This window comes from Phocoena phocoena, chromosome X (genome assembly GCF_963924675.1).
Source record: "Phocoena phocoena chromosome X, mPhoPho1.1, whole genome shotgun sequence".
Taxonomy (NCBI): Eukaryota; Metazoa; Chordata; class Mammalia; order Artiodactyla; family Phocoenidae; genus Phocoena; species Phocoena phocoena.
In genome coordinates this window covers 37,985,518-38,003,623 of record NC_089240.1, presented here as the reverse complement: position 1 = coordinate 38,003,623, position 18,106 = coordinate 37,985,518, and positions in this window count along the sequence as shown.

Genomic DNA, 18,106 nt, shown 5'->3' with positions numbered 1-18,106 from the left:
CCCTCTCCCTGAATATGGGCTGGCCTGAATGATTTGCTTCTCATTAATAGAATGCAACAAAAGTGGTGCTGTCTAACTTCCCAGACTAAATCATAAAAGACCTTCACCTGGCTCTCCACTTCTCTTGGGACCTTTGCTCTTAGAACCCAGGTGCCATGCTATGAGAAAGCTCGGGCCACACAGAGACGTCTTCCAGATAACTCCAGCTCCAGCCACCATCTGAATGTAACTGCAAGAAATACCCCAAGTGAGAGCCACCTAGCCGAGCTGAGTCAACCCCTAGAACTGTGAAAGACAATAATAATAATAATAACAACAACAACAGCAATAGTTTTTAATACAACTAAGTTTAGAGTGATTTATTATGCAGCTATAGATAACTAAAACAAGAAATAATGCCATGGAAAAGCCATTCTCATTTTCCTCAAATTCCTCCATGCATTGAAGTCACTTTAAGCTATAGTATTTGAAAGACTAGAATACTTGGAGCCTGGGGGACAGAGGGCAGAGCCACTCAGACTGATTGGGCCTTGAAGCCCAGCTCTACAACCAGCGGCAGTACCAAGGAGTGAGGAAAAGCTTCTTTTGCTGCCATCTCCAAAAGTGATACCACAAAGAAAAGAAAAGGATATTGCAACAGCAAAATGTATGTTCTCTAGGTCTAATGTGAAATGTGACCTAGAATGAATAGAAGCATCTTTGGAAAACTTTGATATTTTAAAGCTTCTGTAATAAACAGTCTAAATAAAACCTTCACAATGCAAATGCAGATTAAAGGCATAGGTTGCAACCACTCCTACTCCTATCCAAAAGCAGATGGCTGCCCTTAAGCTATTGATTCTCTCTGAAATTTTTCATCATTTCCACGATGTTGATGACTTGCCTGCCTTGCAGGATTCTTTTAAGAATAAATTGAGATAGTGTATATAATTCACTGAGCCCAAGGCTTGACAATACCCAGTAAATATCAGCCAATATCTACCACTTGATAGTTACCACTATCAATAGAATCTTGCTCTGAGGAAATACCACTCTTAGTTAACAATCTATGTCTGTTAGGCCCCAGTTTGATATTTTTGTGCTTGTTTCTCTCTCCTTTAGAGACTCAGGGCAGATGCCTGGTTTCAGCTCAGCTAAGTGAGAGCTGGATGATATTGAGTAAGTCTGTTGACCTCCTGCATTTTCCCATCTGTAAAATGGGGATGATAACAGATAACTGCACAGGATGGCTGTGAGAGTATAATGAGGCTATATGGGGACAAAGGCCACCTCCAGGACAGGAAGAGGAACAGTTGTGTCCTTTCCTGACAGTGTAATTTGCATTTTCTTAATTCATAACTTTAAGAAAACTGTATGGGAAACAAAGTTATTAGGAAAACCAAACAATCTCAGTAATCTTTTTTCTTGAAGTGCAACTAGTGTCTTTATTTTGCTTCCAGTGTTTACAAGTGGTGTTGATGGGACACTACACAGACTCATACCAGTGGGACAGAACCATGTGCCATCAGTGACAGAGCCAGTTCATGGTAGAGTCACCACATGGACATAGCAAGGCTCCAGAGCTGGCACTGCTTTCCCTCTGTTCTAAGCAGCCCAGGATTGAGGCTTTTAAAAGGGACATTAGCTCTGGAATCATGGGTAAATCTGACATTATTTCATTGAGACTAATCCATGGTTCTTTAATTCTTCCCCGATTTTTAAAAGAAAAATAATATTTTTCTCTCCTCTCTTCCTCCGTTGGGCAGAAGTGGGTGATTATATAGCCAATCATTGAATATTTCTGACAAGGGCCTCAGTTGCTGTAGCTACACGACCTAATTAAATCTATAAGTGAATTTGTAGACTCTTGATTTCCAATAGATTCCTCTTCAGATGTAGAATTCTTCCCATATTTACTCCCATTAAACACCACTCCCATCCCACTCCCCACCCCTTGTAGGAGAATTATCATGTAAAAGAATAACATCCATTTGTTTTTATTTACATTAATTATGCTTTATTTTCCTGAGTATTAGTAAACATATTACATACTGAAAATTGTCAATATTGTTTCAGAATCCAAATAGAATATATATTATACTTCAATATGTACTTTAAGAATGTATTAATATTTAAGAACCCAAACCTTCAAATGATACCTCAGTTTGGCAGAGGTAATACTACTCTGTCTCAATATTTGGAATGAACTTAACACACATATTTTTTCTCTCTCTACAGCCGGTTTTGGCAGTAAAGAATTGAATTTCACATCAAGGCATAGTACAAAAATGGAGAAGGAGATTTGTAAATACTAATTATTCAAACCCAAATCCATATATGCCTATTTTTCTTACTGATTTTAATACTGTCAACATTCAGGCAAATTGGTTTCTTTCTCAACATTTTTCAAAAGCACATTAAGTTGTGTTAGATTACAAGAAAAAATGAGAAATTCAGTACCAATAAGAATGAACTACTGTAATGAGAGAAGAGTAGCTGTTTGAGGAAGAGAATCATGTCAATAGTTAATACATTTTCTTATTTATTTATTTATGGTTACATTGGGTCTTCGTTGCTGTGCGGGGGCTACTCTTCATTGCGGTTCGCGGGCTTCTCACTGTTGTGGCTTCTCTTGTTGCGGAGCACCGGCTCTAGGCGTGCGGGCTTCAGTAGTTGTGGCTCGCAGGCTCAGTAGTTGTGGCTTACGGGCTCTAGACTGCAGGCTCAGTAACTGTGGCTCACGGGCTTAGTTGCTCCGCAGCATGTGGGATCTTCCTGGACCAGGGCTCGAACCCATGTCCCCTGCATTGGCAGGCGATTCTTAGCCACGGCGCCGCCAGGGAAGTCCAATAGTTCATAAATTTTCAATCAGAAAAATGCTGTTTTCTTTTTAGATCTCCAGCACTTTCTCCTCCAAAGTTGCAGAACCTTACTTACCAATTTCTAGTTTCTGTGATGCAGGAAACAAAAATTATAGCTGAATACATGCTGATTTCTTTAAGTCATTTTGACTTTGTGAATAACAGTCCAGAAATTACATACCCTGTGGCCCTTTGCGTGTTCTAAAGTTAATATGGAGAGAGTAACGCTTGAGCAAAGATAGTACTCTTAAGTTTTAAATATCAGGCACAGTCCACTGAGAACTTATTGTGATATATCCAGATCATACTCCTAGTCTACCTAGGAGGTCAGCTCCGGCAATCTTCCCATGTAAACACAGAAATTCACATTCATATTCATGTTTCTCTGTGTCGTTAACATTGTTTTAGTAAATATTGAGTGGATATAGAAGAATGCTTATAAAATATATGTAAGAGAAAAGCAATAATACAAGGAACACCCATGTACCTCCCCAACCAGCTTAAGAAAAAGAATAATATCTATGAGATCCTCTGTGAGAATCACTCTGGTCTCAACCCCATTGCCTCCCCAACTCAGAAGTAACTCCTTGATTTTTTTTCTAGTTTATCACATATATTTATATTCCTAAAAATAAAAGTGTTTAATGTCACGTGGTTTTTAAACTGCTTTGAACATACTGAATACATCATTCTGCAATTTCTTTTTTTTGCAGAGCATTACGCTTTAGAGATTCATGAACGTCGTTGCATGCAACTGCATTTCATCCATTTACACTGCTAAGCAGTATTCCATAATATGAATATGTCATAATGTTCTTTTTCCATCCTACTGCTGATCTCCATATGGGGGGTTTTTCACTTTTATGACATTACAAACAATGCTCAGTACAAACATAAACATTTTTGTAAATGCATCTTAAGATGTATGTGCTTAATTTTTCTAGGACATTTACATAAAGGAATCAATTTCTGGCCCACGGGGTATGAACCTTTTACTTTACCAACTACTGATAAATTTTCTTCCAAAGTAGTTGTAAAGTTGTATTACATACCCGCCCCCCCGCCCACCAATCAGTGTATGATATTGTCAACCTTTTAAAATTTTGCCAACTGGTCAGTATATGATGGTATCTATTTCATTGTAGTTTGAATTTGCTTTTTCCCAGTTACTGATAAAATTTATTGCTACCTCATGTTATTAATTGTCACTTATATTTCCTCTTCTATGAAGTGTCTCTTTAAAATTTTTCTCTCTCTTTTTAAAAATTGGGACACTTATCTTTTCATTACCTATTTGTAGGAGTTCCTTATATAGTCTAGATACTAATTCTGTGTCACTTATATTTGTCTCAAGTATGTTCTTTCAATTTGTGGCTTTTTTTCTCCATTCTTTTATAGTATCTCTAGAAGGTGTCAAATTAAGATAGTCAAATTTATCGATTATTTACATTTTTGTGTCTTTAAGAAATTCTCCCGTTAACAGAACTCAGGAAGACAATCTCTTATATTTTCTTCTAAAAGTATTATTAGTCAGTCTTCACAGTTGAGCCCTAAATTCAACTTAATTGGTTGCTGTGAGATAGGAATCCTATATAATTTTTTTCCATTAAGAGAGCCAAATATCATATCAACATTTATTGAACTGGCTCTCCCTTTTGCACCGATTTTCAATAAAAGCTTTGCCATATACCAGGTTTCCATATAAAACAGATGCTTTCTGGACCTCTATTTTGGTCCATTGGTCAATTTGTCTATCTGTCGGCCAAAACTTTGTTGTCTTATTAATGTAGCTTCATAATAACTCTTGATTTCAGGTAAGGCAAGTCTCTCAACTTCTTTTTCAGAAGTCTTGGATTTTCTTGGCAATATAAAATTCCACATAAATTTTTTAGAATCAGTTCATCAACTTTCCAAAAGAAATCATTTTGGCATTTGATTGGAATTTCATTGCATCTGTAGATCACTTTTAGTATTGAAGGCTTAAACTCTCCCTGTATGTTCTGCTATAACTGGACCCCACATAATTTTATATAAAATTCTATCATTATAATTCAATTATAAATATTTTCTAACTTTTAATATTTCTTCTTTGATCTATGTGATATTTAGTAGTGAATTTCTTAATTCTATAACACTTGGATTTTTAAAATTATCTTCATAACATTGATTTCTAACTTAATTGTTTTGTGGTCAGAGAAGATAGTCTATGGCAGGGGTCCCCAAACCCTGGGCTGCAGACTGGTACTGGTCCGCAGCTTGTTAGGAACTGGGCCGCGCAGCAGGAAGTGAGCAGTGGGCAAGCAACTGAAGCTTAATCTGCCACTCCCCATTGCTCCCATCGCTCGCATTACCACCTGAACCATCCTTCCCCCTGCCGCCCCCGTCCGTGGAAAAATTGTCTTCCACAAAACCGGTTCCTGGTGCCAAAACACATGGGGACCACTGGTCTATGGAATCTTTTGGACTTTACTGAGACTTGCTTTGTATGCCAGTACATGGTAAACTTAAAAATATATATATTCCATGTGTGTTTGAAGTCAACTGTGAAATGAATTTAACCTTGAACAAAAGTAGTGGTAAACATTTTGGCTACTGATGTGAAATATTTAATGATTATAGGGCTGTTTACTTTTTCATTTCTCCTTGTATTAGTTTTAATGAGATATTAATAATTTCATCAGCTCTTATTCTTTTATTAACATATTTAATGGAGTATACTGGCTTTACAATATCATGTTAGTTTCTGCTATATAACAAAGTGAATCAGCTGCATGTATACATATATCCGCATATCCCCTCCCTCTTGTAGATTTTTTGATGATGGCCATTCTGACTGGTGTGGGGTAATACCTCATTGTAGTTTTGATTTGCATTTCTCTAATGATTAGTGATGTTGAGCATCCTTTCATGTGTTTGTTGGCAAACTGTACATCTTCTTTGGAGAAATGTCTGTCTAGGTCTTCTGCCCATTTTGGATTGGATTGTTTGTTTTTTTAATATTGAGCTGCATGAGCTGCTTGTATATTTGGGAGATTAATCCTTTGTCAGTTGCTTCATTTGCAAATATTTTCTCCCATTCTGAGGGTTGTCTTTTCATCTTGTTTATGGTTTCCTTTGCTGTGCAAAAGCTTTTGTTTCATTAGGTCCCATTTGTTTATTTTTGTTTTTATTTCCAATTCTATAGGAAGTGGGCCAAAAAGGATATTGCTGTGATTTATGTCCTAGAGTGTTCTGCCTATGTTTTCATCTAAGAGCTTTATAGTATCTGTCCTTACAAGTAGGTCTTTAATCCATTTTGAGTTTATTTTTGTGTGTGGTGGTAGGGAGTGTTCTAATTTCATTCTTTTACATGTAGCTGTCCAGTCTTCCCAGCACCACTTATTAAAGAGGCTGTCTTTTCTCCGTTGTCTATTCTTGCCTCCTTTATCAACGATAAGCTGACCATATGTGCGTGGGTTTATCTCTGGGCTTTCTATCCTTTTCCATTGATCTGTATTTCTGTTTTTGTGCCAGTACCATACTGTCTTGATTACTGTAGCTTTGTAGTATAGTCTGAAATCAGGGAGCCTGATTCCTCCAGCTCTGTTTTTCTTTCTCAAGATTGCTTTGGCTATTCGGGGTCTTTTGTGTTTCCATACAAATAGTGAAATTTTTTGTTCCAGTTCTGTGAAAAATGCCAGTGGTAGTTTGATAGGCATTGCATTGAATCTGTAGTTTGCTTTGGGTAGTATAGTTATTTTCACAATGTTAATTCTTTCAATCCAAGAACATAGTATATGTCTCCATCTGTTTGTATCGTCTTTAATTTCTTTCTTCAGTGTCTTATAGTTTTCTGCATACAGGTCTTTTGTCTCCTTAGGGAGGTTTATCCCTAGGTATTTTACTCTTTTTGTTTCAATGGTAAATGGGAGTGTTTCCTTAATTTCCCTTTTGGATTTTTCATCATTAGTGTATAGGAATGCATGAGATTTCTGTGCATTAATTTTGTATCCTGCTACTTTACCAAATTCATTGATTAGCTCTAGTCATTTTCTGGTAGCATCTTTAGGATTCTCTATGTAGAATATCATGTCATCTGCAAACAGTAACAGCTTTACTTCTTCTTTTCCGATTTGGATTCCTTTTATTTCTTTTTCTTTTCTGATTGCTGTGGCTAAAACTTCCAAAACTGTGTTGAATAATAGCAGTGAGAGTGGGCAACCTTGTGTTATTCCTGATCTTAGAGGAAATGGTTTCAGTTTTTTGCCATTGAGAATGACGTTGGCTGTGGGTTTTTCATATATGGACTTTATTTTGTTGAGGTAAGTTCCCTCTATGCCTACTTTCTGGAGGGTTCTTTTTAATCATAAATAGGTGTTGAATTTTGTCAAAAGCTTTTTCTGCATCTATTGAGATGATCATATGGTTTTTGTTCTTCAGTCTGTTAATATGGTGTATCACATTGATTGATTACTGTATATCAAAGAATCCTTGCATTCCTGGGATAAACCCCATTTGATCATGGTGTAGGATCCTTTCAATGTGCTCTTGGGTTCTGTTTGCTAGTATTTGTTGAGGATTTTTGCATCTATGTTCATCTGTGATATTGGCCTGTAGTTTTCCTTTTTTGTGACATCTCTGTCTGGTTTTGGTATCAGGGTGATGGTGGCCTCATAGAATGAGTTTGGGAGTGTTCCTCCCTCTGCTGTATTTTGGAAGAGTTTGAGAAGGATAGGTGTTAGCTCTTCTCTAAATGTTTGATGGAATTCGCCTGTGAAGCCATCTGGTCCTGGGCTTTTGTTGGAAGATTTTTAATCACAGTCTCAATTTCAGTGCTTGTGATTGTTCTGTTTATATTTTCTATTTCTTCCTGGTTCAGTCTCGGGAGGTTGTGCTTTTCTAAGAATTTGTCCATTTCTTCCAGGCTGTCCATTTTATTGGCATAGAGTTGCTTGTAGTAATCTCTCATGACCCTTTGTATTTCTGCAGTGTCAGTTGTTACTTTTCCTTTTTCATTTCTAATTCTATTGATTTGAGTCTTCTCTCTTTTTTTCTTGATGAGTCTGGCTAATGGTTTATCAATTTTCTTTATCTTCTCAAAGAACCAGATTTTAGTTTTATTGATCTTTGCTATTGTTTCCCTCATTTCTTCTTCATTTCTTTCTGATCTGATCTTTATGATCTCTTTCCTTTTGCTAACTTTGGGGTTTTTTTGTTCTTCTTTCTCTAATTGCTTTAGGTTGTTTATTTGAGATGTTTCTTGTTTCTTGAGGTAGGATAGTATTGCTATAAGCTTCCCTCTTAGAAGTGCTTTAGGTGCATCCCATAGGTTTTGGGTTGTTGTGGGGTGGTTTTTTTTTTTTTTTTGAACTTTTGGATTTATTTTATTTATTTTTTTATACAGCAGGTTCTTGTTAGTTATCCATTTTATAGATATTAGTGTATATATATGTCAATCCTAATCTCCCAATTCATCCCACCACCACCACCCCCCACCACCACTTTCCCCCCATGGTGTCTATATGTTTGTTCTCTACAACTGTGTATTTCTGCCCAGGAAACCAGTTCATCTGTACCACTTTTCTAGGTTCCACATATATGCATTAATGTACAATACTTGTTTCTCTCTTTCTGACTTACTTCACTCTGTATAACAGTCTCTAGATCCATCCATGTCTCTACTGGGTCGTCGTGTTTTCATTGTCATTTGTTTCTAGGTTTTTTTTTTTTTTTTGGGTATGCGGGCTTTTCACTGTTGTGGCCTCTCCCATTGTGGAGCACAGCCTCCAGATGCTCAGGCTCAACGGCCATGACTCACAGTCCCAGCCAGTCCACGGCATGTGGGATCTTCCTGGACCGGGACGTGAACCTGTGTCCCCTGCAATGGCAGGCAGACTCTCAACCACTGAGCCACCAGGGAAGCCCTCTAGGTATTTTTGATTTCCTCTTTGATTTCTTCAGTGATCTTTTGGTTATTTAGTAGTGTACTGTTTAGCCTCCATGTGTTTGTATTTTTTACAGATTTTTTCCTGTAATTTATATCTAGTCTCATAGTGTTGTGGTCGGAAAAGATACTTGATAAGATTTTAATTTTCTTAAATTTACCAAGGCTTGATTTGTGACCCAAGATATGATCTATCTTGGATAATGTTCCTTGAGCACATGAGAAGAAAGTGTATTCTGTTGTTTTTGGATGGAATGTCCTATAAATATCAATTAAGTCCATCTTGTTTAATGTATCATTTAAAGCTTGTGTTTCCTTATTAATTTTCTGTGTGAATGATCTATCCATTGTTGAAAGTGGGATGTTAAAGTCCCCTACTATGACTGTGTTACTGTCAACTTCCCCTTTTATGGCTGTTAGCATTTGCCTTATATATTGAGGTGCTCCTATTTTGGGTGCACAAATATTTACAATTGTTGCATCTTCTTGGATTGATCCCTTGATCATTATGTAGTGTCCTTCCTTGCCTCTTGTAACATTCTTTATTTTAAAGTCTATTTTATGTGATATGAGTATTGCTACTCCAGCTTTCTTTTGATTTCCATTTTCATGGAATATCTTTTTCCATCCCCTCACTTTCAGTCTGTATGTGTCCCTAGGTCTGAAGTGGGTCTGTTATAGACAGCATATATATGGGTGTTGTTTTTGTATCCATTCAGCAAGCCTGTGTCTTTTGCTTAGACCATTTAATCCATGCACGTTTAAGGTAATTATCGATATGTATGTTCCTATTACCATTTTCTTAATTGTTTTGGGTTTGTTATTGTAGGTCTTTTCCTTCTCTTGTGTTTCCTGCCTAGAGAACTTCGTTTAGTATTTGTGGTAAAGCTGGTTTGGTGGCGCTGAATTCTCTTAGCTTTTGCTTCTCTGTAAAGGTTTTAATTTCTCTATCGAATCTCAATGAGATCCTTGCTGTGTAGAGTAATCTTGGTTGTAGGTTTTTCCCTTTCATCACTTTAAATATGTCCTGCCAGTCCCTTCTGGCTTGCAGAGTTTCTGCTGAAAGATCAGCTGTTAACCTTATGGGGATTCTCTTGTATGTTATTTATTGTTTTTCCCTTGCTGCTTTTAATATTTTTTCTTTGTATTTAATTTTTGATAGTGTGATTAATATGTGTCTTGGCGTGTTTCTCCTTGGATTTATCCTGTATGGGACTCTCTGCCCTTCCTGGACTTGACTGACTATTTCCTTTCCCATATTAGGGAAGTTTTCAGCTATAAGCACTTCAAATATTTTCTCAGTCCCTTTCTTTTTCTCTTCTTCTTCTGGGAACCCTATAATTTGAATGTCGGTGTGTTTAATGTTGTTCCATAGGTCTCTGAGACTGTCCTCAATTCTTTTCATTCTTTTTTCTTTATTCCTCTCTGCAGTAGTTATTTCCACTATTTTGTTTTCCAGGTCACTTATCTGTTCTTCTGCCTCAGTTACTCTGCTGTTGATTCCTTGTAGAGAATTTTTAATTTCATTTATTGTGTTGTTCAACATTGTTTGCTTGCTGTTTAGTTCTTCTAGGTCCTTGTTAAACGTTTCTTTATTTTCTCCATTCTATTTCCAAGGTTTTGGATCACTGTTACTATCATTACTCTGAATTCTTTTGCAGGTAGACTGCCTATTTTCTCTTCATTTGTTTGTTCTGGTGGGTTTTTACCTTGCTCCTTCATCTGCTGTGTATTTCTCTGTCTTCTCATTTTGCTTAGCTTACTGTTTTTGGGTTCTCCTTTTACAGGCTGCAGGTTCATAGTTCCCGTTCTTTTTGGTGTCTGCCCACATTAGGTGAGGTTGGTTCAGTGGGTTGTGTAGGCTTCCTGGTGGAGGGGAACAGTCCCTGTGTTCTGGTGGGTGGGGCTGGATCTTCTTTTTCTGGTGGGCAGGGCCACGTCCGGTGGTGTGTTTTGGGGTGTCTGTGAACTTATTATGATTTTCGGCAGCTTCTCTGCTAATGGGTGAGGTTGTGTTTCTGTCTTGCTGGTTGATTGGCATGGGGCATCCAGCACTGTTGCTTGCCCATCTTTGAGTGGAGCTGGGTCTTTTGGTTGAGATGGAGATCTCTCGGAGAGCTCTTGCCATTTGATAATATGTGGGGCTTGGAGGTCTCTGGTGGTCCAGTGTCCTGAACTCAGCTCTCCCACTTCAGAGGCTCAGGCCTGACACCAGGCCAGAGCACCAAGACCCTGTCAGCACACGGCATTAGTTTCTTTCAAAACCATCTGCAGATGTGTGCATATTAATTGGCTCTGGGCATTCTGTAACCTTTGTGGTTGGGTTTCCCAGCTGCTTTCTAGGAACCCCGCCGAGCCCCCTGCAGCTCCGGGGGTGCAGCCTAGCTCGCTTTCACCCCAAGCTCGCTCTCTGCACGTTGCCTGTGCTCGGGAGTGAGTGCTCAACCAGATCTTATTCTATTTTACATTTTTTCTTATCAGTTATTTATAATATGCTGTTATATCCATTAATTGAGTTTAAAATTTTTTTTCAGTTATATTTCTGTCACTTTGAAATGCTTTGTGTTTTTCAAATCTGTTTGTCCATTTGCACAGCTTTTTGTTCCTTATTTATATTTTAACCCCTTCATTTGTATCTTTTAAAGTATTGAACCTATTTTAAAAATCTATGGTGTTTCTAATTCAACATGTGCATCATTCTGGGCCTGATTCTCTGCTCATTGTTTTTGCTGCTTTCCACTTAACCATGCTTTGCATGTTTGATGTTTTACTCCTTTTGACTGTGAGGTCGTATTTTGGGGAACTTGATTTAAGAGAATTCTTTGAGGTAAGGGTTGAAACAGTTTATTCAGAGGAGATTTGCATTTATTTCTGTTAAGCACCTAGGACACGTGTAGCTGGGGACCACATTAACTAAATCTCCTTAGGTTTTATCGGATCATCCAGATTGTGTGAATTCCAGCTACAGTGTACATGAGGAATAACTTGTTGTTACATGTATTCTCAAGGGAGAGTTTTTCCGCCTCCATTCATTACCAAATTTTAATGTAAGTATTGCCTTTTAGTCTCCTTGTGGAAAGGGGTGTCTAATTCACTCTATTTTGAAGGTATAGTCTGTTGGGTTTCAACAGTAAGCATGTATATAGGCATATGGGTGCTCTCCTGTCAGAACCTTTGCTCTGGGTGGGCTCAGAGCTTTGTATCCTATCCTTTATGTCTATGAGGCCAGTACATCTTAAGCACAAGTTCACCTGGTTTGGCAAATGCTCTCAAGATCAAAGATAGATTAATGGTTCCTTCACGTCTCTGAGTTTCTGCTTTAATTTAATTTTCAGTTCTGAGCGATGGTTACAAACTTGAAGGCCCATTGATACATTACAAATAATTAAATGTTTTATGTAACAGGTTTTAAAGTTATATTTAGTGGGAGGTTTTTTTTTTAGGGCATGTAGACTGCTATGCTGCTGTGTAGGAAAGTGATTTTCACATGTTTTTATTCTCAGACTTCCTCAATTATAAGTATTTTGTTTTAGTTTTTTGTAAAGTTGTATTTTTTTCAGGCAACTTTATAAAATGCTTAATTTTTGTTGTTTCAAACTGCAAGAAATTTGAAAGAATCCACGTCTCATATTTGATCTGTACAAGTAGAAAAGTACTTTTTTTTTTTTTTTTTTTTTTGTGGTACGCGGGCCTCTCACTGTTGTGGCCTCTTCCATTGCGGAGCACAGGCTCCAGATGCGCAGGCTCAGCGGCCATGGCTCACAGTCCCAGCCACTCCGCAGCATGTGGGATCTTCCTGGACCGGAGCATGAACCCGTGTCCCCTGCATTGGCAGGCGGACTCTCAACCACTGCGCCACCAGGGAAGCCCAGAAAAGTACGTTTTATAAGAATAAAAATATGTTCCCCTGATAGTTGTAATTCAGTGATTATTAGGATTAAGAAAAAGTATAAGTGTGGGAGTATTATAAAGTGTGTTTTTTTTTAACATCTTTATTGGAGTATAATTGCTTTACAATGGTGCGTTAGTTTCTGCTCTATAACAAAGTGAATCAGTTATACATATACATATGTTGCCATATCTCTTCCCTCTTGCGTCTCCCTCCCCACCACCCTCCCCATCCTACCCCTCCAGGCAGTCACAAAACACCGAGCTAATCTCCCTGTGCCATGCAGCTGCTTCCCACTAGCTATCTACCTTACATTTGGTAGTGTATATATGTCCATGCCTCTCTCTCACTTTGTCACAGCTTCCCCTTCCCCCTCCCCATATCCTCAAGTCCATTCTCCAGTAGGTCTGTGTCTTTATTCCTGTTTTACCCCTAGGTTCTTCATGACATTTTTTTCTTAAATTCCATATATATGTGTTAGCATACAGTATTTGTCTTTCTCTTTCTGACTTACTTCACTCTGTATGACAGACTCTAGGTCCATCTACCTCATTACAAATAGCTCAATTTCGTTTCTTTTTATGGCTGAGTAATATTCCGTTGTATATATGTGCCACATCTTCTTTATCCATTCATCTGTTGATGGACACTTAGGTTGTTTCCATCTCCGGGCTATTGTAAATAGAGCTTCAATGAACATTTTGGTACATGACTCTTTTTGAATTATGGTTTTCTCAGGGTATATGCCCAGTAGTGGGATTGCTGGGTCATATGATAGTTCTATATGTAGTTTTTTAAGGAACCTCCATACTGTTCTCCACAGTGGCTGTATCAATTTACATTCCCACCAACAGCGCAAGAGTGTTCCCTTTTCTCCACACCCTCTCCAGCATTTATTGTTTCTAGATTTTTTGATGATGGCCATCCTGTAAAATTGTTTTTCCCTTCTTTTCATAAGTGTATTAGCTAACTCTACTCATTGCCACATGACTTGCCATACCTCCTATGGGATCAGTGTACATCCCCAGTTCACTCCAGGTTGGATAAGGGGGAAACTTGAATCTTTTTTTGCATTCAACTCATCAAAATTATTGAGTGCCTATCATATTGAAGAGACTCTGTTAGGTGTTGTGGGAGATATAAGGATGAATGAGACCCCTCTCTGCCCTAGAGTTGCTAACAATGACAGAGGCATTCATTAAAAACTAAAGTGCAAGGTAAACAGTAACGAGTGCTACAGACTGTCAAGAGAGTATAGGGGGAGGAGGAATAAATTCCATCCGGAAGAGTTGACAGTGGTATACTGGTAAATGTTTAACAACTGACCCTCTGAGGATAAAAGCCCTGATTTGTACCATTTGCTAATTTCCATGGTATAAATATTTTCATCATGGCCAATTTCAGGCTACCAACGTGATGTCAGTTGTCTCAAAATTTTCTGAAAATGTAACAATTGGCTTTTGCAAGCTGGTACATGGTGGTTCCAGATCAGCACTGTGTAGAGGACAGTTTCTTGTGGTAAGACTGAGGTATGTCTTTAAGAAAAGAGTGTTCTGGTATACGTGTAGGGAAGAGCATTCCAAACAGAGGGGAAAATCTTAGACAAGGCAGAAATGTGATAAAACCTAAGATATCTTTGAACACCTGGTATGCCAGTGTTGAGGCCTACATTGTACATGGTGGAAAGAAAGGGAGGAGGAGCTACAGTAAAAGATGTCTGGGAACTGTTTTGGTTGGTTCTTATCCTTCTGAGGATAAGCAGATTCACTGAAATGACAAAAGACACATACAAACTTCAAACTCATGGCTTTTGCCATAATTTTTTTTAATGTATAAATGGTAATAAAACCAATAACAATGTACCTACCATAAACCTACATAATTAAACATTATTAATACAGTTGACGAATATATATATATACACACACACATATATATATATATACACCTTCCTTTTTATATACATATACATATATAAGAAATTATAAATCTACGTTAACAATTATATAAGCAATATATAGTATTGCTTACATATTAAACTTTATGAAAAATATTTCATGGGAAGACTATATGTTATATTTATACCACTGTAATTTACTTTTCCTTTCTCATTCATATTTTATTTGTTTTATTCTTTCTTGTTCAGACTTGTAGTTTGAATTCATTCATTCTCATTGCTGTATAAAAGTCCATTATATAAATAGAACATATTTGGTTTATTCCATGGGCATTTAGGTTGTTTCCCATTTTTGCTTATTATAAAAACTTTTGCTAAGAACATTTTTGTACACTTCTCCTTTTATATATGAGCTATAATCTTCCCAGGGCAAATAACTAAGGGTGCATATGCTGCATTATAATGTGTGTTCCTTTTCAACTTTACTAGATATTACCAAGTTATTTTCCACAAGTGATGGTATAATGACGCCTCCATGAGTTTCTGTTATTCTATATTAGTACCAGTCTTTTAATTTTTTTCCAGTAATATTGGAGTGAAATGGTATCTCATTATGATGTTAATATACATGTTCTGTGACTTGTGAGGTTGAGCATCTATTCGTTTACCTTTAAGTCATTTTTCCACTCTTTTGTGAATTCTATGTTTATGTAATTTGCTGACTCTTTTATTAGTTGGTGTGTTTACTGATAACACTTAAAACCTACCTAGGGAGACAAAAGACCTTTATGCAGAAAACTATAAGACACTGATGAAAGAAATTAAAGATGATACCAACAGATGGAGAGATATACCATGTTCTTGGATTGGAAGAATCAGTATTGTGAAAATGACTATACTACCCAAAGCAGTCTACAGGTTCAATGCATTCCCTATCGAATTACCAATGGCATTTTTTACAGAGCTAGAAAAAAAATCTTAAAATTTGTCTGGAGACACAAAAGACCCGGAATAACCAAAGTAGTCTTGAGGGAAAAAAATGGAGCTGGAGGAGTCAGACTTCCTGACTTCAGACTATACTACAAAGCTACAGTGATCAAGACAATATACTACTGGCACAAAAACAGAAATATAGATCAGTGGAACAGGATAGGTAAACTCACACACCTCTGGTCAACTAATCTTTGACAAAGGAGGCAAAGATATACAATGGAGAAAAGACAGTCTCTTCATAAGTGGTGCTGGGAAAACTGGACAGCTACATGTAAAATAATAAAATTAGAACACTCCCTAACACCATACACAAAAATAAACTCAAAATGGATTAGAGACCTAAATGTGTGACCAGACACTATAATACTCTTAGAGGAAAATATAGGAAGAACACTCTTTGACATAAATCACAGCAAGATCTTTTTTGATCCACCTCCTAGAGTAATGGAAATAAAACCGAACATAAGCAAATGGGACCTAATGAAACTTAAAAGCTTTTGCACAGCAAAGGAAACCATAAACAAGACAAAAAGACAACCCTCAGAATGGGAGAAAATATTTTCAAAGGAATCAACAGACAAAGGATTGATCTCCAAAATATATAAACAGCTCATGCAGCTCAATATTAAAAAAACAAACAACCCAATCCAAAAATGGACAGAAGACATAGACATTTCTCCAAAGAAGATATACAGATGGTGAAGAATCACATGAAAAGCTGCTAAACATCACTAATTATTAGAGAAATGCAAATCAAAACTACAATGAGGTATCACCTCATACCAGTTAGAATGGGCATTATCAGAAAATCTGCAAGCAACAAATGCTGGAGAGGGTGTGGAGAAAACAGAACCATCTTGCACTGTTGGTGGGAATGTAAATTGATACAGCCACTATGGAGAACAGTATGGAGGTTCCTTACCTAAAAATAGAATTACCATGTGACCCATCAATCCCACTACTGGGCATATACCCAGAGAAAACCATAATTCAAAAAGACACATGCCTCCCAATGTTCATTGCAGCACTATTTACAATAGTCAGGTCAGGGAAGCAACCTAAATGCCCATCGACAGACGAATCAATAATGAAGATGTGGTACATTATATATAATGGAATATTACTCAGCCATAAAAAGGAACGAAATTGGGTCATTTGTAGAGATGTGGATGGATCCAGAGACTGTCATACAGAGTGAAGTAAATCAGAAAGAGAAAAACAAATATCATATATTAACTCATATATGTGGAACCTAGAAAATTGGTACAGATGAACTGCTTTGCAGGACGGAAATTGAAACACAGAAGTAGAGAACAAATGTATGGACACCAGGGGGAGAAAGTGGTGGATGGTGGGAGTGGTGGTGTGATGAATTGGGAGATTGAGATTGACATGTATACGCTGTTGTGTATAAAATAGATGAGTAATAAGAACCTGCTATATAAAAAAAGTAAAAGAAAAAATAAATAGATAAAAATAAAAATGCTTGAATGAGCAATCATGGACACTCTTGAAACAAAAGTTAAAATAGAGAGTATCAACAAAGAAAGAGAATATAAAAATGACAAAGTGGAAATTTTAGAATGGAAAAATGTAACTGAAGTAAGAAAAAAAATAACCGGGTAGACTCAATAATGGAATGGAAATGACAGAATAAAGAGTCAGTGAACTTTAAGGTAAATCAATAAAAATTACCTAATCTAGACAGAAAAGAGAAAAAATATGGAAAAACAATGAACAGAACCACAGAGGCTGTGGGGCAATACCAAAAGAGCTAACCTTCCTGTCCTTGCAGCCTCAGAGGAGAAGAAAAAGAGTAAGACATTGAAAAAAAATTCTTGAAATACATGATGACGGAAAACTTCCAAAGATCAAATACTCAAGAAGCTGAGTGGCCCTAAAATAGGATAAACCCAAAGAAATTCATGCCCAGACAAAGCATAATAAAAGTGATGACAACTGAAGACAATGAAAAAAAATCTTCAAAGCTGCCAGAAGAAACAGACACGTTACTTATAGAAGAATAATAATCCAAATAACTGGGGGTTTCTTATCTGAAACCACTGAAGCAAGAAGTAGCACAACATTTTTCAAGCACTGAAATAAATAGCTGCCAACCCAGAATTTTATATCCAGCAAAAGTATTCTATAGAAATGAAAGTGAAATTAAGACATTCCCAGATGAAGGAAATTAGAATCTATACAGATCTATCCTGAAATAATTTCTAAAGAAAATTCTACAGACAGACCGGAAGGAAACTTGAATCGTCAGGAATGATGGAAAGTAATATAAATGGTAAATATTTGGATTAATATAGTAGACTATCTCGAGTTCTTTAAAGCATGTTTAATGATTGTAAGCAAAAACTATGGAGTTGTCAATGTATGTAGGTGTAATACATACTACCAGTTGCAAGGAGGAGATAAATGGACCTACATGGAAGTAAGGTTTCTATATTCCTATTAAAGTTGTAAAACACTGATTCTAAGTAGACCGTGAAAAGTTAAGTATGTATATTTTAATCCGTAGAGCAACCACTAAATGCATTATACAAAGAGATGGA